Here is a 17,943-nt window from a genome sequence, read left to right on the forward strand (position 1 = left end):
CATGGGGTTGTATCCCTGACTGTCTTGGCTAATAGCCATCTGATCTTCCATGAATTTATCTGTTGAACCCGGTTATACTTTTGGCCTTCACAACATTCCTTGGCAACAAGTTCCGAAGGTTGACTGTGCTTTGTGTGAAGAAATACTTCCTTTTGTTTGTTTTAAACCTGCTGCCTCTGAATTTCATTGAGTGTCCCCTGCTACCTGTGTTATCTGAAGGGTTGAAAAGCACTTTCACTTTCCCCACACCATTTGTGATTTTATAGACCGCTATCGTATGCCCCCTTAGTCGTCTCTTTTCTAAGACGGACAGTCCCGGTCTTATTAATCTCGCCCCGTATGGAAGCTGTCCCATACCCTTAATCATCTTTGTTGCCCTTCTCTGCCCCTTTTCCAATTTTAATGTGTCTTTTTGGAGATGCGGCGACCAGAACTGCACACGCTATGCAAGGTGTGGCCATACCATGGATTTAGTAAGTGCTGAGCTACACCCGAACTTGCAGCGAAATAGCGAACGCCGCTTTAATTCCCTCCTCTTGATTTTGGTACGGACACTCTGGCAGGTGTCCTAATTTGATTTTGCTAAGATTCAAGCAGCTGTCCCCATGCAGATTTGCATTGAAATAAGAGCTCTTTCGTTATTTCAGTGCACACTTGTGACTGGTCCAGCCCTACAGCCTAGTTACACCTGTGCAAACCCACTGAAGAGATTCCACCGGTGTTAGGCATGCTGTGAATTGAAGAACCTCTGTTTCTCGGGATGAAGCATGAGAAGGAGACACACCAGCATAACTCCTGTTCCAGGGAAGTTTGCGGGGCTGGGAGTTGGAATAAAATAATGCCTTTACTTGTAAACGTGACAGATTTGATACCAAGATCACTGAGTCACAGCTATGGAATCTCGTGATGCCTTTTTTAGTCACTTTCTCTAGTAGAGCCACATTTGAAGCCAAAAGGACGCAAACCCCACAAACAGAATTCTGCTGCATGTCGGTCGGCTTTAGTAGGCACAAACTCCCATTGAGTTAGTGAGGAGTCTGTGAGCAGTTACAGGGTACTTGGAATAGTCGAGTGTCTGAGGATAGAGATCAGATTTGAAATGGGCCGTTTACTGACAGTCTTGGCAACAGCAGGCTTCTCCCTTGTGCCTTGATGAAACAGTCAGTGGTGTGTGTGTGTGTGTGTTGGGGGAGGGGTACAGTTTTCGTCACCAGCTCCAGTTTAGGTTTGTGCTGAGCAATGTACAGATAAATATTCTTGCTCCAGCCTGTGTTTCTGGTAGGGCTGGCTCACTCACTCGCCATGTTTAGGCATATGCACGCCTGTAGTAAATTAATTTTTTGATCTGATTAAGATATTCACCACCTAACTGTTTCAAATCCTTTAAGTCTGTAGCAAATGCCAGTGACCCCAAGAGCTCAGAGAACAATTCCAGAGCCAGACAAGGGGGAGAGGTTAGGAACATCTTTGCAATTCACCAAGGGATGCATTAAAGTGCATTTTCATAGATTCATAATTTTTAAGGCCATTGATGTGCGAGGCAGTGGGGATGCTGTCTCCTCTCCGCCAGGCATCTCCTCTGCAGTCGGTCTGAGTGCTTGCTGGTCCAGACTGACTCCAGCCATCCTCGATGCTACGAACCGGCTGAGGTGCTGTCCTCTCCCTAGGCCTGCGCTGGTTTGTTTGGAAACCTCCACTGAGAAGCACTGATGTCAGCACAGGAATAATACAGGACCGGCAGAGATTGCAAATGTTGCTAGCCATCCTCTAGTCAAAGGAATACACCTAGTAGTTAGAGATGAATGAGGATGGAGGAATCTCACTAGCAAAATCCAAAGGCAGTCTTGATGTATCACGTACTTACATGGTCCCCCTCACCTCCCAATCTTTACTCTGTTTATCTTTGCACATCCCAGTGAGGCAAGGGAGAACCATTATTCTGGGGCATAGAGACGCTAAGTGACTTGCCCAAGAGCAGGGCAGGGATTTGAACCCGGGTCTCCCAAGTTGGGGGCTAGTGCCCTAACCACTGGACTGGCCCTCCTCTCCTGGGAAGAGAGCTGGTGTGGAGCCCAACTGCCCTGGAAGGGATGGGAGGGGGAGGCCGATTGCAGTGTGAAATGCAGGGCTCTGCGGTGTCCCAAACCGGGATAGGAATGGCCAGGGCCGGCTCTACAGGTTTTGCCACCCCAAGCAGTGTAAAAAACCTGCCACCACGGCTGGCGGAACGGAGAAGCTGCCGCCGAATTGCCGCCACGGCGGAAATGCTGCCGTCCCTTGCGAAACGCCGGCCCAAGCACCTGCTTGGAGCACTGGTGCCTAGAGCCGGCCCTGGGGATGCCACCCCTTTCTGCGGGCGCAGGAGAAAACACCGAGCGTTGGGCGCCCTGGTTCTTTCTGCTCCCGTCCACTGGTTCGCAGGTGATTTCTGCCCCAGAACCTGGGCGATCGGTGCTGATGGGGAGGAGCAGGGGGGTTGTGACGGTGAAAAGGTGCTCAATCTCCGCTCCATTCGGGCCGTACCAATGAGCCGTGTGGGTTACCAATGCCACTGTGTCTTTGCAACAAGCCGTTAAGGGCGGCACCTTGCAGACTCCTAGCAAACGCGTCTGGGTCCAACTTCCTGCTCAGCTCCGAGTGTGGCATGCTGCAGAAATGAATTTTCTGCCTCCGGTTTGCTGGGGAGACAATTACGCATGAAAAGGTCTGTGGTCATTTCCTGAGTTCTGTGAGCTCTGCAGTGGGAAGGGTGTCCAGTCTGTCTCCCACCCCTATCAGGGTGTGGGGCTCTCAGATAAGTGGCAGCTGCTCTAGCCCCTGGAGATAGGAATGTTGTCCATCTGATTAGCGGCTTTAAATATCCTGCATCCCCCCTGGGGAAGCGAATAATCTTGGTTGTACCCAGGGTGTGTTTTCCTCCACTGGACAATCTCAGCAGGTTCTGCAGAGGTCTTAAGACGTCTTTGCTGTTCCTTGTGGACCAGAGCTGTGGTGGTGGAAATCATGGCACTCATACTCTGCCTGCAGTCCAAGAATAACTGGGCAGCTCGACTAAAATGACCAGCGGTGCAAAAGTTGGTGGTGACATTTCAAATTGTTGTCGTCAGGCTTCAGATTTAATGATCTGCTGAGATGGACGAGGGGAGTTCGTGCCGGTCTTCAAACCGGTCCTTCCTGCTACTGGCAGACTCCTACAGCTCTGCCTCTGATTCCCACAGGAAAGTTTATTTCCACAACCTTCAGTGACAGCTGGTTAATTCCCATTTTAAAAGAGAGTTTATAGCATGCAGGCCCTGATGGGGCAGCCTGTGAATGCGGCTACTGAGCCCCACTGAGTACTGGCTCAAGGCAGAGCCTGTTGGGAAATGGGCAAATCTGTCCCTTCCACGCTTGCTGTAGTCTGGGAGATAAATGAAGATGTTAGTAGTGGGGATTGCCATAGGCACTACCGGAGCAAGAAGCGATCGGGGGAACTGTGTGGCGCGAGACCGAGAAACAGTGCAGTCGGATAAGAATGACGTTTCCTTGGAATGCGCAGCATGGCTGCTCAGGTCGGTCCCTGGAGCACTAGAAAAAGCTGGTTAAACATACAGACACTCATTTATCTTCCTGGTACCCCTTCCTGAAACAGAGCCACGGTTCGGAGAACTTCCCTTCTAGCACATATGGTCAAACCCCTCCCATCTTGTGACTGGCAGAATCCCCTTAATAGGCATGGAGAATAAATGGACAAACCCCAGCAGCGCCTTGGGGTGTGGCTGGGGTTAGGTGATGAACCCTGGGCAAGTGGACAAAAGTGCTTGTGGACAAACAGTGGACGGACTCTCCATCGCTGACCATGTTTAAATCAAACTGGATGCTTTTCTCAAAGCTCTGTTCTAGGAATCCTTGTGGGGCAGGTCTCTGGCCTGTGTTAGGCAGGAGGCCAGACGAGATGATTACAATGGTCACTTCTGCCTTGTAATCAATGAAGAACTGATCTCCAAACCTGGAGCTGGGGGAGAGCTTCCCTGGGGTACGCTGGCAGGGGCGTGGCCGTACTGTCCCCTTCTCTGAGCTGGGATTGCATGTTAGGCTCCATGGCTTTTATCCTGCGGCTGTGTGGGGGGTGGCCTAGGCACTGGTTGGCGTTGGACCCATCATGGCGGTCTTTTCCATATTCCGTACTTTGTCATCTGCCCTGGGAGCCGGCTGTTTGTTAAATGCCAGAGCAGCTGCTCACTTCTCCAGAGCAAATAGAGCTGAGCCCTGAACTAGCCTGTTTTGGACTCTTGATCAGCTGTTATCTGCTGGTGGGGAAGGGTGGCCTCCCTGGCACTGATTGGAAGTCAAGAGGTAGTTTCAGTTCCCGCCCTAGTCACAGACTCCATGTGCACTTGGATAAGTCACTTTATCTCTCTGGCCTCAGTCCCTCCTGTGTACAGTGGGGATGATAATCCTTCCTTTCACCCTTCGTTTGGTCCATTGAAACCGTCAGTTCTGTGGCACAGGGCGATCTTTCGCCATGTGGCTGTACGGTGCGTTGGACCAGGCTTCCAGGGACTGTCGTCATAAAAATAACTGTCTGAAAGGTTGGTACAACTTGTAGTTTACCACTGGAGCTGCGAACGAGTGTCCTAACTGGAGTAACACGGCAGAGAGAGATTTCAGCTTAGGGATTTTCCTATGCTGAAACATTTGCGGACTCCAGCCTGTGCACGGGGAGCCAGGCGTCACTGCAGAAAACGAGACAGCGCTGATCAGGACTGAAAGAGCCCCTTAGCTTTCTCTCGTTCCTTCATGTAACGAGGATTTTAAAATGGAGACGCGCACGCTCCTCCTGTGGTTGCCGTGGTTATTCTTGCGAAGCCAGGAAGTGCAGCCTTTCCACTTTTCCTCCGCTCTCCTGTGCACGTTTTTTATTCCTCCTGTAAGTGTCAGTGTGCAGGTTAATGCTGTGAAATGTGGCCCACGAAGATACAAGATGGGCCCTATTGCAGACTTGCCAGAACCTTCCCTTTGTATTTCCTGACTTGCATTTGCCATGATATTAGATGAATATACGTTTTTTGGGGTCTAATACATTGAATGTGCCTGTCATGGGGCATGCACGCTCTACAGGGACTGGGGCACATGACTTACGAGGAGAGGCTGAGGGAACTGGGGTTATTTAGTCTGCGGAAGAGAAGAGTGAGGGGGGATTTGATAGCTGCTTTCAACTACCTGAAGGGGGTTCCAAAGAGGATGGAGCTCAGCTGTTTCCAGTGGTGGCAGATGACAGAACAAGGAGCAATGGTCTCAAGTTGCAGTGGGGGAGGTCTAGGTTGGATATTAGGAAACACTATTTCACTAGGAGGGTGGTGAAGCACTGGAATGTGTTACCTAGGGAGGTGGTGGAATCTCCATCCTTACAGGTTTTTAAGGCCCGGCTTGACCAAGCCTTGGCTGGGATGATTTAGTTGGGGTTGGTCCTGCTTTGAGCAGGGGATGGATCTAGATGGCCTCCTGAGGTCCCTTCCAACCCTGATAGTCTGATACAGTGCCCCCTGCTGGCCAAGTGTGGCACTGCAGGCACTCCCTGCCTCAGTTTTCTCTCACCCAGGTTTTGTCTGTCCTGGAGATTCACACAGCTCAGTTCCCAAGCTCCAGCCGCTCTGAGTTCAATCCCCTCTCACGGTCACAAGTCCAAACAAACACCAAGTACTTTCTCCCCACATGGGCTCTTTCCACTCCTTTCTGGGTTATCTTTCAGGCTCTGGCTCTGGAATACAGCCTTGGCTCCCAGGTTCCTTCCCTGGAGTCCCCTCAGCCTCCTGCAGAGCCTAGCACAGGGCCTTTGACAACTGCCTGCCCACTCTCCAGGTTTCCACTCTGAGTTCAAGCCCTTTTAAAGAAATCACCCAGCTGATCAGGACTGGATGGGGATGGGGGTTGGGGTTGCGGGGGGCAGGAAGGTGTGGAGGGGTCAGTTCATCCAGCACAGCAGGTGTTGCTAAGCTCAGCTACTCTTAAAGGGACATGGCCTCATCCTCAGATTTAGGCAATTTACTTGCTCTGATCTAGAGTGAATAAGTCACTGGGAAGATTTCTGCTAAACTCCTTTTAAATCAGACCTATAAATATTCACTGACAAAACAAAACTATAAGAGAGAAATGCAGGTAGCAAAGAATTTCCCATGCAAAGCAGGTGAGTTATGAAGCAGCAGCCAGACAAACGGCCCGGAGCAGCAGCAGCTCCTCTGTTCCCAGCGCTTCTGGTTGGACTGGCGGAGAGCATGCAGCGAGCTCCTGGAGCCAAGCATTAGCAGGGTGATGCCATCTTCCCAGCACACGAAGCTAGGATGGGAAAGTGACTTCTTAGGGTACAATAGAATCATAGAATATCAGGGTTGGAAGGGACCTCAGGAGGTCATCTAGTCCAACCCCCTGCTCAAAGCAGGACCAATCCCCAATTTTTGCCCCAGATCCCTAAAAGGCCCCCTCAAGGATTGAACTCACAACCCTGGGTTTAGCAGGCCAATGCTCAAACCACTGAGCTATCCCTCCCCCCAGAGACAACAAGCTGCAAGACGGGAGGGAACGCTAGAAGGGTGCTTGTTCTTTCAGCTTTCCCTCATCCGAGACACACACAACGTGGCAGAAAGCGATGAGTGTTGGCTCGATTACCCCGTTCTGTTGCACCCACTGAGCTCTAATGTGTTGATACGGATCCGTTCAAAGAGTGCAAATGCCACATACAAGGACCTGAAAACTGGCCACACGGAGCTTCCCTGTGCATGGCCCTGGTGCTGCGGGGACAGGTTGGTAATGGGATCCTGGTCCAGCTTCCTTCTGCGGGAGTCGCTGTGCCTGTGTGCGCTGTCGCTGCACACCATGAGCCCAAAGGCCGGACATCATAAAAATCCCCAGTTCCTCATCCGAGCACAGAAATGGGAGATCTCAGCCCTCCTGATTCACAGCACGAGCCAATGACTAACTGCTGGCTGGGTTAGAAAGACCCTTCCCCTGTAGGTGGGTTACCGTGTAACTGTCCTTTCCAGGGGTTTGACACGTTCCTCTGAAGCAGCTGGGGCTGGCCACTGCTGGAGACAGGATACTGGGCTAGACAGACCACGGGGTGGATGTGCGCTAGGGCAATTCCTCTCACCTATTCTGCGGGGTCTCTAGCATTGGTGGGTCCCGACTGCAATTTGGCTTCTGAGCCTGTGGCCCTGCCTTTTCTTCGCACTCCATGTAACGCTGTTCCAGCCAAGAGAGTGCCCATGAACAGATCACTGCTGCTGCTGACTTCTGCCTGCTAACGCACCAGAGCCGCTGGTTTTAAATGCAGTTTGGCGTCTGTTAGAGCTCTCAGTCTGAGGGCTTGTCGACACTAGAAGCGCTGCGGTGTAGACGCTACCTGCACCAACGGGATGGGTTCTCCCCCCGGCATAGGTAATCCTTCCACCTAGCGATCCCCTCTTGGGGAGGTGGAAGAATTCTGTCTGTACCAGGGGTTATGTTGGCTTAACCGTGCTGCTTCGTGTCGACAAGACTTGAGTGCGCGTTAGCAAAGACTGACTGTCCATCACCAAGTGTGTGAAATCGCCCCTGAATTAGTACTGCAAATTGTATTATTCAAATTGATCTCCCTCCGAATGCATTTCCGCAGCCCACGCCCATAAAACTAGATTCTAGTTAATCGCTTGGAGTCACCGAAACTGTTAGGTGAGAGGTGAAACTTCTCTTCAGAGCGGAGCACGGCCTCTCGGTGCTGTGCTCTCACGTACGCACGCCTGCAGCATTAAGGGTCTGCCTAGAGCTGACGCGGGCTTGCGGGGCTTGGGTTGCCCGGCTGTTTCATTGCAGTGTAGATTTCCCCGCTCAGGCTGCCACCCGAGTTCTGGGGCCCTCCCACCTCGCAGGGCCCTAGAGCCTGGGTGCCAGCCTGAGCCCAGAGGTCTACATTGCAATGAAAGGGCCCCGCAAGCCTGAGTCAGCTGTGGGTGTCTAACTGCGGTGTAGACATACCCTAAAGGGACAAGCTGAGTGGATGGCTGCTGCCTCTCCGGCCCCCTCTCCGCCCCCGGCCACCCGTGGCTGAGCCAGGGAACTGATCCACAGGGAGACTCAGGCCTGCAGCTTAGTGGCCTGAGGCCAAATTTTTAACTGAGCCAGTAGCAGCCCTGTACTTTGACCAGGCCAGGGAGCATCTGGAATAAGTTTGAAAACACGATGCCAAAGTGGGATAATTGGAAGATACCTTGGAGCAAGGGGCTGAGCTGCAGAGGAAGGGCAGTGGCACAAGTCAACGGCGTTCGCGAGTCTGGGGTACGATGAATGCACTGACTAGTTGTGGCCCCCCAAGCAGAGAAACTGCTGGCTCCGCCGCAGGAATTAGTGTCTGACTGTGCTGAGCGTGTGCTGTAGAAAATACCTAAATCTTGGCCACATGTCCCGGTTACAGACCAACACACGGTGCTGAGAGTCTCGGGTTAGGGGCTCATTTCACAACCTGCATAGGAGACTGCCTAGCCCCAGCACCCTCGTTCTTCCTTCATCCACGCCCCAAAGGTACACTTTCACCTTGTATTGATCCGAGGTGGGATCGCCCCAGCCCTGTGGCTGCCCACACTCAGACACCCAGGGCCTGGGCTGTATGAACGCTCTGCTAGCTGGCCTGGTGGTCCCTGAGTCTGCACTCGAATGCATGCTTTATGTCATATCGGTTGTGGACTCTCTCCCTCCCCAGGCGTCAAGGATCCGCAGGACGCCAGGCTCTGCTTGAGGGATCCCTGGCACAGGGGCTGGTGGGGGAGAAAGGATTGTAGATCCTGACCTGCACTCTGAAGAGGAGGGAATAATTGAAGGGGGCATTTTTGAGTCCTCCCTCCTCCTCGGTGTCATAGAATCAATCATAGAATTATAGAATAACAGAGTTGGAAGGGACCTCTGGAGTCCTCTCTAGTCCAACCCCCTGCCCAGAGCAGGACCAATCCCAACTAATTCATCCCAGCCAGGGCTTTGTCAAGCCTGACCTTAAAAACTTCTAAGGAAGGGGATTCCACCACCTCCCTAAGTAACGCATTCCAGTGTTTCACCACCCTCCTAGTGAAAAAGTTTTTCCTAATATCCAACCTAAACCTCCCCCACTGCAACTTGAGACCATTACTCCTTGTCCTGTCATCTGCTATCACTGAGAATAGTCTAGATCCATCCTCTTTGGATCCACGTTTCAGGTAGTTAAAAGCAGCTATCAAATCCCCCCTCATTCTTCTCTTCCACAGACTAAACAATCCCAGTTCCCTCAGCCTCTCCTCATAACTCATGTGTTCCAGTCCCCTAATCATTTTTGTTGCCCTCCACTGGACTCTTTCCAATTTCTCCACATCCTTCTTGTAGTGTGGGGCCCAAAACTGGACACAGTACTCCAGATGAGGCCTCAGCAATGTTGAATAGAGGGGAACGATCACGTCCCTCGATCTGCTGGCAATGCCCCTACTTATGCACCCCAAAATGCCATTGACCTTCTTGGCAACAAGGGCACACTGTTGACTCATATCCAGCTTCTCGTCCACTGTCACCCCTAGGTCCTTCTCTGCAGAACTGCTGCCTAGCCATTCGGTCCCTAGTCTGTAGCTGTGCATTGGATTCTTCCGTCCTAAGTGCAGGACTCTGCACTTGTCCTTGTTGAACCTCATCAGATTTCTTTTGGCCCAATCCTCCAATTTGACTAGGGCCCTCTGTATCCTATCCCTACCCTCCAGCGTATCTACCACTCCTCCCAGTTTAGTGTCATCCGCAAACTTGCTGAGGGTGCAATCCACACCATCCTCCAGATCATTAATGAAGATATTGAACAAAACCGGCCCCAGGACCGACCCTTGGGGCACTCCTCTAGATACCAGCTGCCAACTAGACATGGAGGCATTGATCACTACCCGTTGAGCCCGACAATCTAGCCAACTTTCTACCCACCTTGTAGTGCATCCATCCAGCCCATACTTCTTTAACTTGCTGACAAGAATACTGTGGGAGACCGTGTCAAAAGCTTTGCTAAAGTCGAGGAATAACACCTCCACTGCTTTCCCTTCATCCACAGAACCAGTTATCTCATCATAGAAGGCAATTAGATTAGTCAGGCATGACTTGCCCTTGGTGAATCCATGCTGACTGTTCCTGATCACTTTCCTCTCCTCTAAGTGTTTCAGAATTGATTCCTTGAGGACATACTCCATGATTTTTCCGGGGACTGAGGTGAGGCTGACCGGCCTGTAGTTCCCAGGATCCTCCTTCTTCCCTTTTTTAAAGATGGGCACTACATGAGCCTTTTTCCAGTCATCCGGGACTTCCCCCGATCGCCATGAGTTTTCAAAGATAATGGCCAATGGCTCTGCAATCACATCCGCCAACTCCTTTAGCACTCTCGGATGCAACGCATCCGGCCCCATGGACTTGTGCACGTCCAGTTTTTCTAAATAGTCCCGAACCACTTCTTCCTTCACAGAGGGCTGGTCACCTCCTCCCCATGCTGTGCTGCCCAGTGCAGTAGTCTGGGAGCTGACCTTGTTCGTGAAGACAGAGGCAAAAAAAGCATTGAGTACGTTAGCTTTTTCCACATCCTCTGTCACTAGGTTGCCTCCCTCATTTAGTAAGGGGCCCACACTTTCCTTGGCTTTCTTCTTGTTGCCAACATTCCTGAAGAAACCCTTCTTGTTACTCTTATCATCCCTCGCTAGCTGCAACTCCAGGTGTGATTTAGCCTTCCTGATTTCATTCCTACATGCCCGAGCAATATTTGTATACTCATCCCTGGTCATTTGTCCAATCTTCCACTTCTTGTAAGCCTCTTTTTTGTGGTTAAGATCAGCAAGGATTTCACTGTTAAGCCAAGCTGGTCGCCTGCCATATTTACTATTCTTTCTACACATCGGGATGGTTTGTCCCTGTAACCTCCATAAGGATTCTTTAAAATACAGCCAGATCTCCTGGACTCCTTTCCCCCTCATGTTATTCTCCCAGGGGATTTTGCCCATCAGTTCCCTGAGTGAGTCAAAGTCTGTTTTTCTGAAGTCCAGGGTCTGTATTCTGCTGCTCTCCTTTCTTCCCTGTGTCAGGATCCTGAACTCGACCATCTCATGGTCACTGCCTCCCAGGTTCCCATCCACTTTTGCTTCCCCTGGGCTGGAATTCTACATTGCCAAGTGAGGGGGGTGAAGCCATTTGATTAATGAAAAACAGTGCTCCAGGTGAGGCTTGAACTCACAACCTCAGCATAGCTCCTCTCAGCACTGCCCTATAAGTACTGTGCGCTAACCAATTGCGCCACTGGGGCACCTATTCATTGCTCTTCTCCCAGGCCCCTAGATTGATAAAGGCAAGGAGTGACCCCCAAAAATTCTCAGCGGAGTTGAGCGAGGGTAGAGACAAGTGTTGGTACTTGGTGGGGTGGATGTTATTTCTCAGTGCAACAGTAAATAATGCATGAAAGTCACTCAGATGAGCACTAAAAAGTGAAATGCAGTGAAATCCAAACATCAGAAGGGTACATTTGAAAGGAGAAAGGTTTGCAGTTGAACAAGAAATCTCTTAACACCTCTGTGTCGTGCTTTCTTCATATGATTCACTGAAAATGTTTCTATTTAGGACAAATGCCATTTTTGCAGCGTATGGGACAAATCAGTAGTCCTGTGTTCAGGAAGAAAGGCCCTCCCAAAGCTCTATCACATGAGGGGCTAATGTAGACCTTGTCTGTGACCCTGGTGATCGAAGCAGAGCAGATCAAAATTTGGAATTTCCATCCCAGAGGAAACTTCAATATTTGTTTCTGTCCCAAATTGGGATGAAAAGCTGAAGTATCGAAATCTTTCGTGGAACAAAAAATTCTGAAAAGTTTTGATTTGGGAGTGTTCAAATGTTTTGTTTTTCCCCTTTGGCTCAGTTCACCATTAAGCTGTCTGCCTGAGACACCAGGGCACCTTGTGGGATTGTAGTTGGGGTGCTTCATTTCCCCCATTCTTGCCTATGGCCAGGCTCCCCAGCCAGACTACATCTCCCATGATGTACTCTGGTCACAAGACTCCTATGATGCATCACTGCAGCTCAGCCAGAAAGGCAAGCATGAGGCATCATGGGAGATGGCACTACAGTAGCTCAGGTGAACGCAGTTTAACGCTGGGCTGAAACTAAACGTTTTGATTTGATTGAACAAACCCCGCTGTTTTTCCGCAAAATCAACTTTTTCAGGCAGAAAGTCTTGACTTATGGAAACCACATTTTCCACTGAGCACATATTTTGATGGAAAATTCCCACCCAACTCATATATGAAGGTGGAGGGGAAGTGGTTGTGGCAACAGCTACCTAGTAAGGGTGTTCTTTATCACACCCAGCTGGTTAGTAAGTTGGAATGGTCTTTGGCAATTCGGTCCCAGTGGCTTGATTTTGTCTGGAATCCTTTGTCTGTAAATCAGTAAGAGACTCCCGAGGGAAGGGACTGGGATTGTGCTCTGGGTGAGGGTGTTGTCCATTTCTCCCAGCTGGTGACTGCCCACTGGTCTGTTTAGATTGAGTTGTGAATATTTTTTTTTCCATTTCAAGTAAGCTACGTGCGAGTATAAGTTTTGCCCATGACATTCTCACATGATTAGAACGGAGCAGTTCTACAACGCTTTTTGAAAAAGCGCCTCTGAGTCTCTGTGCTGGCTATCTTGGGACAACTTGAAGTTATATCCCAGGGGAAATACAAACTAGCTCACTAAATAGCTCCATGATGCTATGCAGCGCTTATTCCAAAAACGTTAGCTAATGTCACAGTGAACTCTCTGGGTTATAAAACATTTTGGATTCACTGATCTATCTCTAGCATCAGAAAGAGATTTCTGGGTCATGCTTTAGGACAAAATCAATACAGAGCCTAATAGAAAAGGTAATATAAAATGTCTAATGCCTTAATATCCTAAAGATAAAGGGCTACGGTGTAATGAGAATCAAGCCCGATATGTCAAAAATATATTGCCAGGTGATACACACAGATCAACTCTTTTCTATTCGCTTGGATTTAATTGCCTGTGCTCACCCGCGCTCTGTACGTCGACGCTACGAGGGGTGACTGCAGCAAATGTCGCTAAACCCACGCTAGCTTTGGTCTAACTAGCTTGAATAACAACAGCAGTGACGCTGTGACCGCGTGAACTAGTCACTCGAGTACATACCCAGGGTCCGGGACAGCCTCGTACAGCCCGTGCTGCTATGGCTTCACTAATAGGGTTATTCAAGCTGGCGCGGGTCTGTCTACACCTGCTGCAGTCACACCTCTGTTTGCAGCGTAGACTCACCCGACAGTGTAATGCTTGCTTCCAAAAAGGAGTGAAGGTTGCACATGCAAACTCAAATTTGCTGGCTTTGGGGGACTTTAACTCTGCAGTCTTAACGTTGCATTAATGTAGGGATTGATTATTTATTTAGTTATTTATTGCAATATTAAGACTTCATTTACCAACCTTTCTAATGATTGCTTTCCCATGCAGTACTTTCAAATGTCATGGACATGTGTACTGCCCTCTTGTGGGGTAGCTGACATGCCCTTGCTAAGAGTTTAGGAATTCCCTCCTGGATGCGGTCAGGGCTGGAGCATTAAACTCTTCTCAGACTGATCTGAAATCTCTCCTTCTCACAGGACTAGGCACTGGTGAAGTTTGAGTTTTGAGCCAACAATGTGGCTGAATTCTTTCTTTTTCTAAAGCTCCAGTATGTCTGTACCGCCTTTCCTACTGTCCAATAATCCTCAAGACTGCATGGATTTCCCTTCCCTTTTTCCAGTAACAAAAAGTTCATTCTCTGGTTAAGACACATCTAGTAAAGCTTCACTTCAGAGCATGGCAGAGTTTTGAGCAAGTGAAAGGGCTACAGTGGCAGTGATAAATTTGGGACAGGCCATCTGGAGTAGTGGTGGGGCTGCTCTGGATCCTGCATGTAGCCACAGTCAGACTCAAACAGACCACTCCTGGTATGGAGTCCCACAGCCAAGGTGCCACAGACAGGAGCGTTGCCCTTGGCCTGGTCCTGACCGGACCTACAATTCAACTGCTACATCCTAAAATATTTACATGCTTGCTGTCCCTACCAGATATACACCGTGATAGGATGTCCCTATAAGCGAGGCGACGTAACACTGCGTGTGTAAATGTAAACGGCTCTATAAGCAGAGGTAAGACCAACCAGACTGATGGGTGCCATCAGACTACTCTGCTACACTTGGTCCAAAAGGCTGTCAAACCAAATGATCAAGCTGTGTGTGCTATTCTGCACCCCGCTTGCGTTCTGTAGCCTCCTCCTGACCTGCCATCTTGGACTACCTGCTGGGAGAAACCTCCAAAAGAGAGAGACTCCTGGTGAAGAGAGAGAGAGACTGCTGTACAGTACTGCATCCAAAATATCCACCAGTGGGAGAAATAGAGAGAGAACCAACCCTCTGGTGGTCTGCGAGCAACATGAAAGGGAGACCGGCTCAGAGCAGGGCTTGCACAAATGGAAGCTAGGTGTTTTCATCACAAATATTCCCCAGCTTAATCTTCTCAACGATGAAGTGTTTTAGTCCTTTCCTAATCCAGCAGCAAAAGCCACTGGTATTTGTGTGTGTGTGTGTGTGTGTGTCTATATACTGTATAGAGATTATAGATGGCTATATGAACCTCTTCCTCATCATTGAATGCAGCCACCTCTAGATTGGGGTAGGGGTGGGAGAGGGTTTGAAGTAGCACATTGCATCTATAGGAAATTAGTTGGGGATTTTGACTGCAATTCTGGAATAGCTCCCTGAGACATCTGTTGGTTCCTAAAGAGGTTAGCTTCTTCCTGATGTGCGCGTATGCCCAGGGTGAGAATGGTAGGAGAGCAAAGGCTGTGCTTCCCGCCCATATCTTTTGTGGGCATTGAAAAGGGGTTTGTAGAGTCCCCAGCATTTGACTAGTGTAGCACAGGTCAGATAAACACTAACTCCTTCTCCTGCATGCACAATCCTATTTCCCTTCCTAGCCCCTGTCTGGCTTCGGTAATACCGCCGCTCAGACCAGGCCCCTGTGTGTCCCCCGTCTCATCGCATTCTGGGTCCTATTGAATCCAGGTAAATACCATCCAGCAAGACAATGTGCTCCCAGAACCTCAGGGATCCCCTAAACCTTCTCTCTTACCAGGACTTGGCCTCCACAGCCCTGCTTGCTCTGGTCTTGGCTTTCAGTTTGTTCCCAGTAGCTTCAAGCTTGCGTTTAAATCCTTTCTAATTAAATTGTGCCTCACAGACCATTAGGGCAGCCTCAAGTGCAGCGATTTTACCACCATCTTCTGGATGTGCAGCAGCAGCCGGGTCTGTTGGAGAATTGGCTCTTTGCAGGGAGTCTAGGCTGTGAGGCCCCAAAACCTGACCTTGTGGAGGAGCTGCCTTGTACCTGAATGCTCCTTGTTGCTCTGTTGCACAGTATGCGTAAGCAGTGTCCCTGCTTTAGCTCATCTAAATAGCCCCCTCTCATCAGAACAAAACACTAAACGTGCTCCAGAAAGCAAATAGGAATTAGCTGGAGTTTAGCAGGCGGGGGCACCTTTCCGGCGTACCCTCTTGCTAACTGCTGTTGGTCCTAGGCACGAAAGAAAAGGATCTGCAGTCTTGTGTGTGATGCCTGCCTTGAGTCCCACGGAGCTGAAGAAGGCTGTGTTAACTAGCAGAGTCTGATGCTGTTAAAGGGATTGGTGCATTTCTTGGTTCATTGGGTCTTTCTGCTGGAATCTAAAAATAAGTGTCCAAGCCCTCCCCTTCCCCATGTAAATCCAACATAATGAGGGTTAGTGGATCTCATTGGTGGAAGACTGTTCAGTATTCACAAGGCCCCATCCACAGGCTGGTGGGATGTAGCAGGGCATTAGGTGCTGCAATGTGGAAGGGCTAATAGTGAATTAATGCCCCACCAGTGCTCTGGTATTTGCCCTATGGCATCTGTCTCGTATTTTGCACATGATCTGTGTTCGTGATTGTATTTATACTGCCGGGTGCCCAGATGCCCTAGCCAAGTTAGGGCCCACCTGCACTAGGGGCTGCACCAGCATGGTACGAGAGAATCCCTGCCCCCAATAGCCTATAGTCTTTAGCTCCCCAAAGATCACCCTACTTTGTGTATTCTAGGCACCAGTAAGACACGGGACATGTCCAAGCTTAAGGCATGTTCACAGCCCGGAAGAATCATGGCTAGATACCACAAGTCAGCAAACCAGCTTTAACGCTGCTGAGTGGCATTCAAGACCTCTAACCTGGCATGTTCAGAAAAGGTGACCTCCGTTTAACATGCAATACGAGATCATAGAATCACAGAATCTCAGGGTTGGAAGGGACCTCAGGAGGTCATCTAGTCCAAACCCCTGCTCAAAGCAGGACCAATCCCCAACTAAATCAGTGCTGAAGGGAAGATGGTGTTGCTGTTGTTTGTCTGGCTATCTACCTATCGATCTAATCTACCTTAACTTTTTATGCTGCTGCCCATCACCGCAGTATCTGACTGCCTTCCATGTAAAGTCATTAGCCATAGCAAAATCCCTAATGGATGGATAGCAAGGGTGGAAAATCGGGATGGGGAGCGGGGGTAATGGGCACCTGTATAAGACACAGCCCTGAATTTCGGGACTGTCCCTATAAAATCGGGACATCCGGTCACCTACCCAAGCTGCACCTTCATAGCGCTGTCTATGCAGCTCTTTTTAGAGCACTGGCGAGCGCCCCACTAGCCCAAATCAGTCAGCCAGGGTTGGGAGCTTCGCTCCCACGGGCTCCAAAATGCTTATAGCCATACCCAGTACAAATAGCCCTCAGCACTGAGAACACAGGCTCTTTTTTCCTCTGCCCCATATCTGAGACCTGTGTAAGCTCTCCAGAAAAGGACTAAGGCCCTTGGAAACTGCGTAACAGACAATAACCACAGAGCTTGTCAGTGGAGAAATAACTTCAACAGTTATGGACTGCGAAAGGTTGAGCTGATGCATGCGGTGGGTTTTCTCTCTGCCTGCGTGTGTCCAGTCTGCCAGTCACCCTGGTATCTCAGTTGTGCAGAAGTCTGTAGGCCAGTCTCTGTGAGTTCCGATGGGATGCTCAGGAAGTGGGTGGGGGCCGTGCCACCAGTTTTTTCTAAGTCCTGTAATTCAAAAACTGCTTTTCCAAGAACCTTAATTAAAAACCAGCCGAAGCACTGGTGCAGGACCAGTTCCCAGCTGGCGTGATGCTCTTGCATTAGGGCTGGGGTGAGTGGGTGTTTTCGAATCGGCGTTAGACTGGTCATTTGTCTTTATATCCTTAACGACAGAGTTACTGCTTGGGGTCCCTAACCCCAGTAAGGGTGATGTAGCGAGTTCCTCTGAGAACCGGAACGGCCTCAGTTGTCCACACATGCAGCCTTAGCGTCGCATGAACGTAGGCCTTTGCTTTTAGCACTTTGTTCGCATTGCTTTGTCTGACCTGTGCTGTTGGTTGCCAGTGGTTACCATTCCAGCCTGCACCTTGTGGGGAGTCCAAGCCCAGGCAGGAGGGGTGCGCTACTAACAAAAAGAGAGAGTCACAAGGGCCAGCCTAAGCCTTCGCCCCAGGCTGGGCTTTCCCGGGGGTTCCTGCCTCAGAACTGCTCAGCCCACATCCTCAGTCCTCTGTCTGGGCTCTAAAGCGTTTTGGCTAGAGGGTTACTCCCACCTCCCTTTATCTCCATGAGTAGAACTAGCTGCACCTGCCTCAGGGAGGCTCACCTAGACCTCGTCTTTTGTAGAAAAGGTTTGATGGGGTAGTTGTCCCAGTACAACTCTACTGGCAACCCTCCTAGTGTAGACACAGATTATACTGGCAAGGGTGCTTTTGCCAGGATAGCTTGTGCCAGCTCCCAGAACGAAAGAATCTAGGCCAGCGAAAACACTCTTTTACTGGTATATCTGAGGCTATGTTAGGGCTTTTGCTGGTGTAG

At 50.0% G+C, this 17,943-nt stretch overlaps 1 protein-coding gene and 1 non-coding gene across 2 annotated transcripts in view; one reads left to right on the plus strand and one right to left on the minus strand.

The window, feature by feature from the left end:
* Positions 1 to 17,943, plus strand: part of ESAM (endothelial cell adhesion molecule) — a 90,931-nt gene that overhangs the window by 25,385 nt on the left and 47,603 nt on the right. The window lies entirely within an intron of this gene.
* On the minus strand, positions 11,200 to 11,293 carry TRNAI-UAU. The gene is made up of 2 exons: positions 11,256 to 11,293; positions 11,200 to 11,235 (listed from the first exon to the last, which is right to left on the minus strand). It is a non-coding gene; the product is annotated as a tRNA-Ile (tRNA).

Source organism: Chelonia mydas, chromosome 22 (genome assembly GCF_015237465.2).
Source record: "Chelonia mydas isolate rCheMyd1 chromosome 22, rCheMyd1.pri.v2, whole genome shotgun sequence".
NCBI lineage: Eukaryota > Metazoa > Chordata > Testudines > Cheloniidae > Chelonia > Chelonia mydas.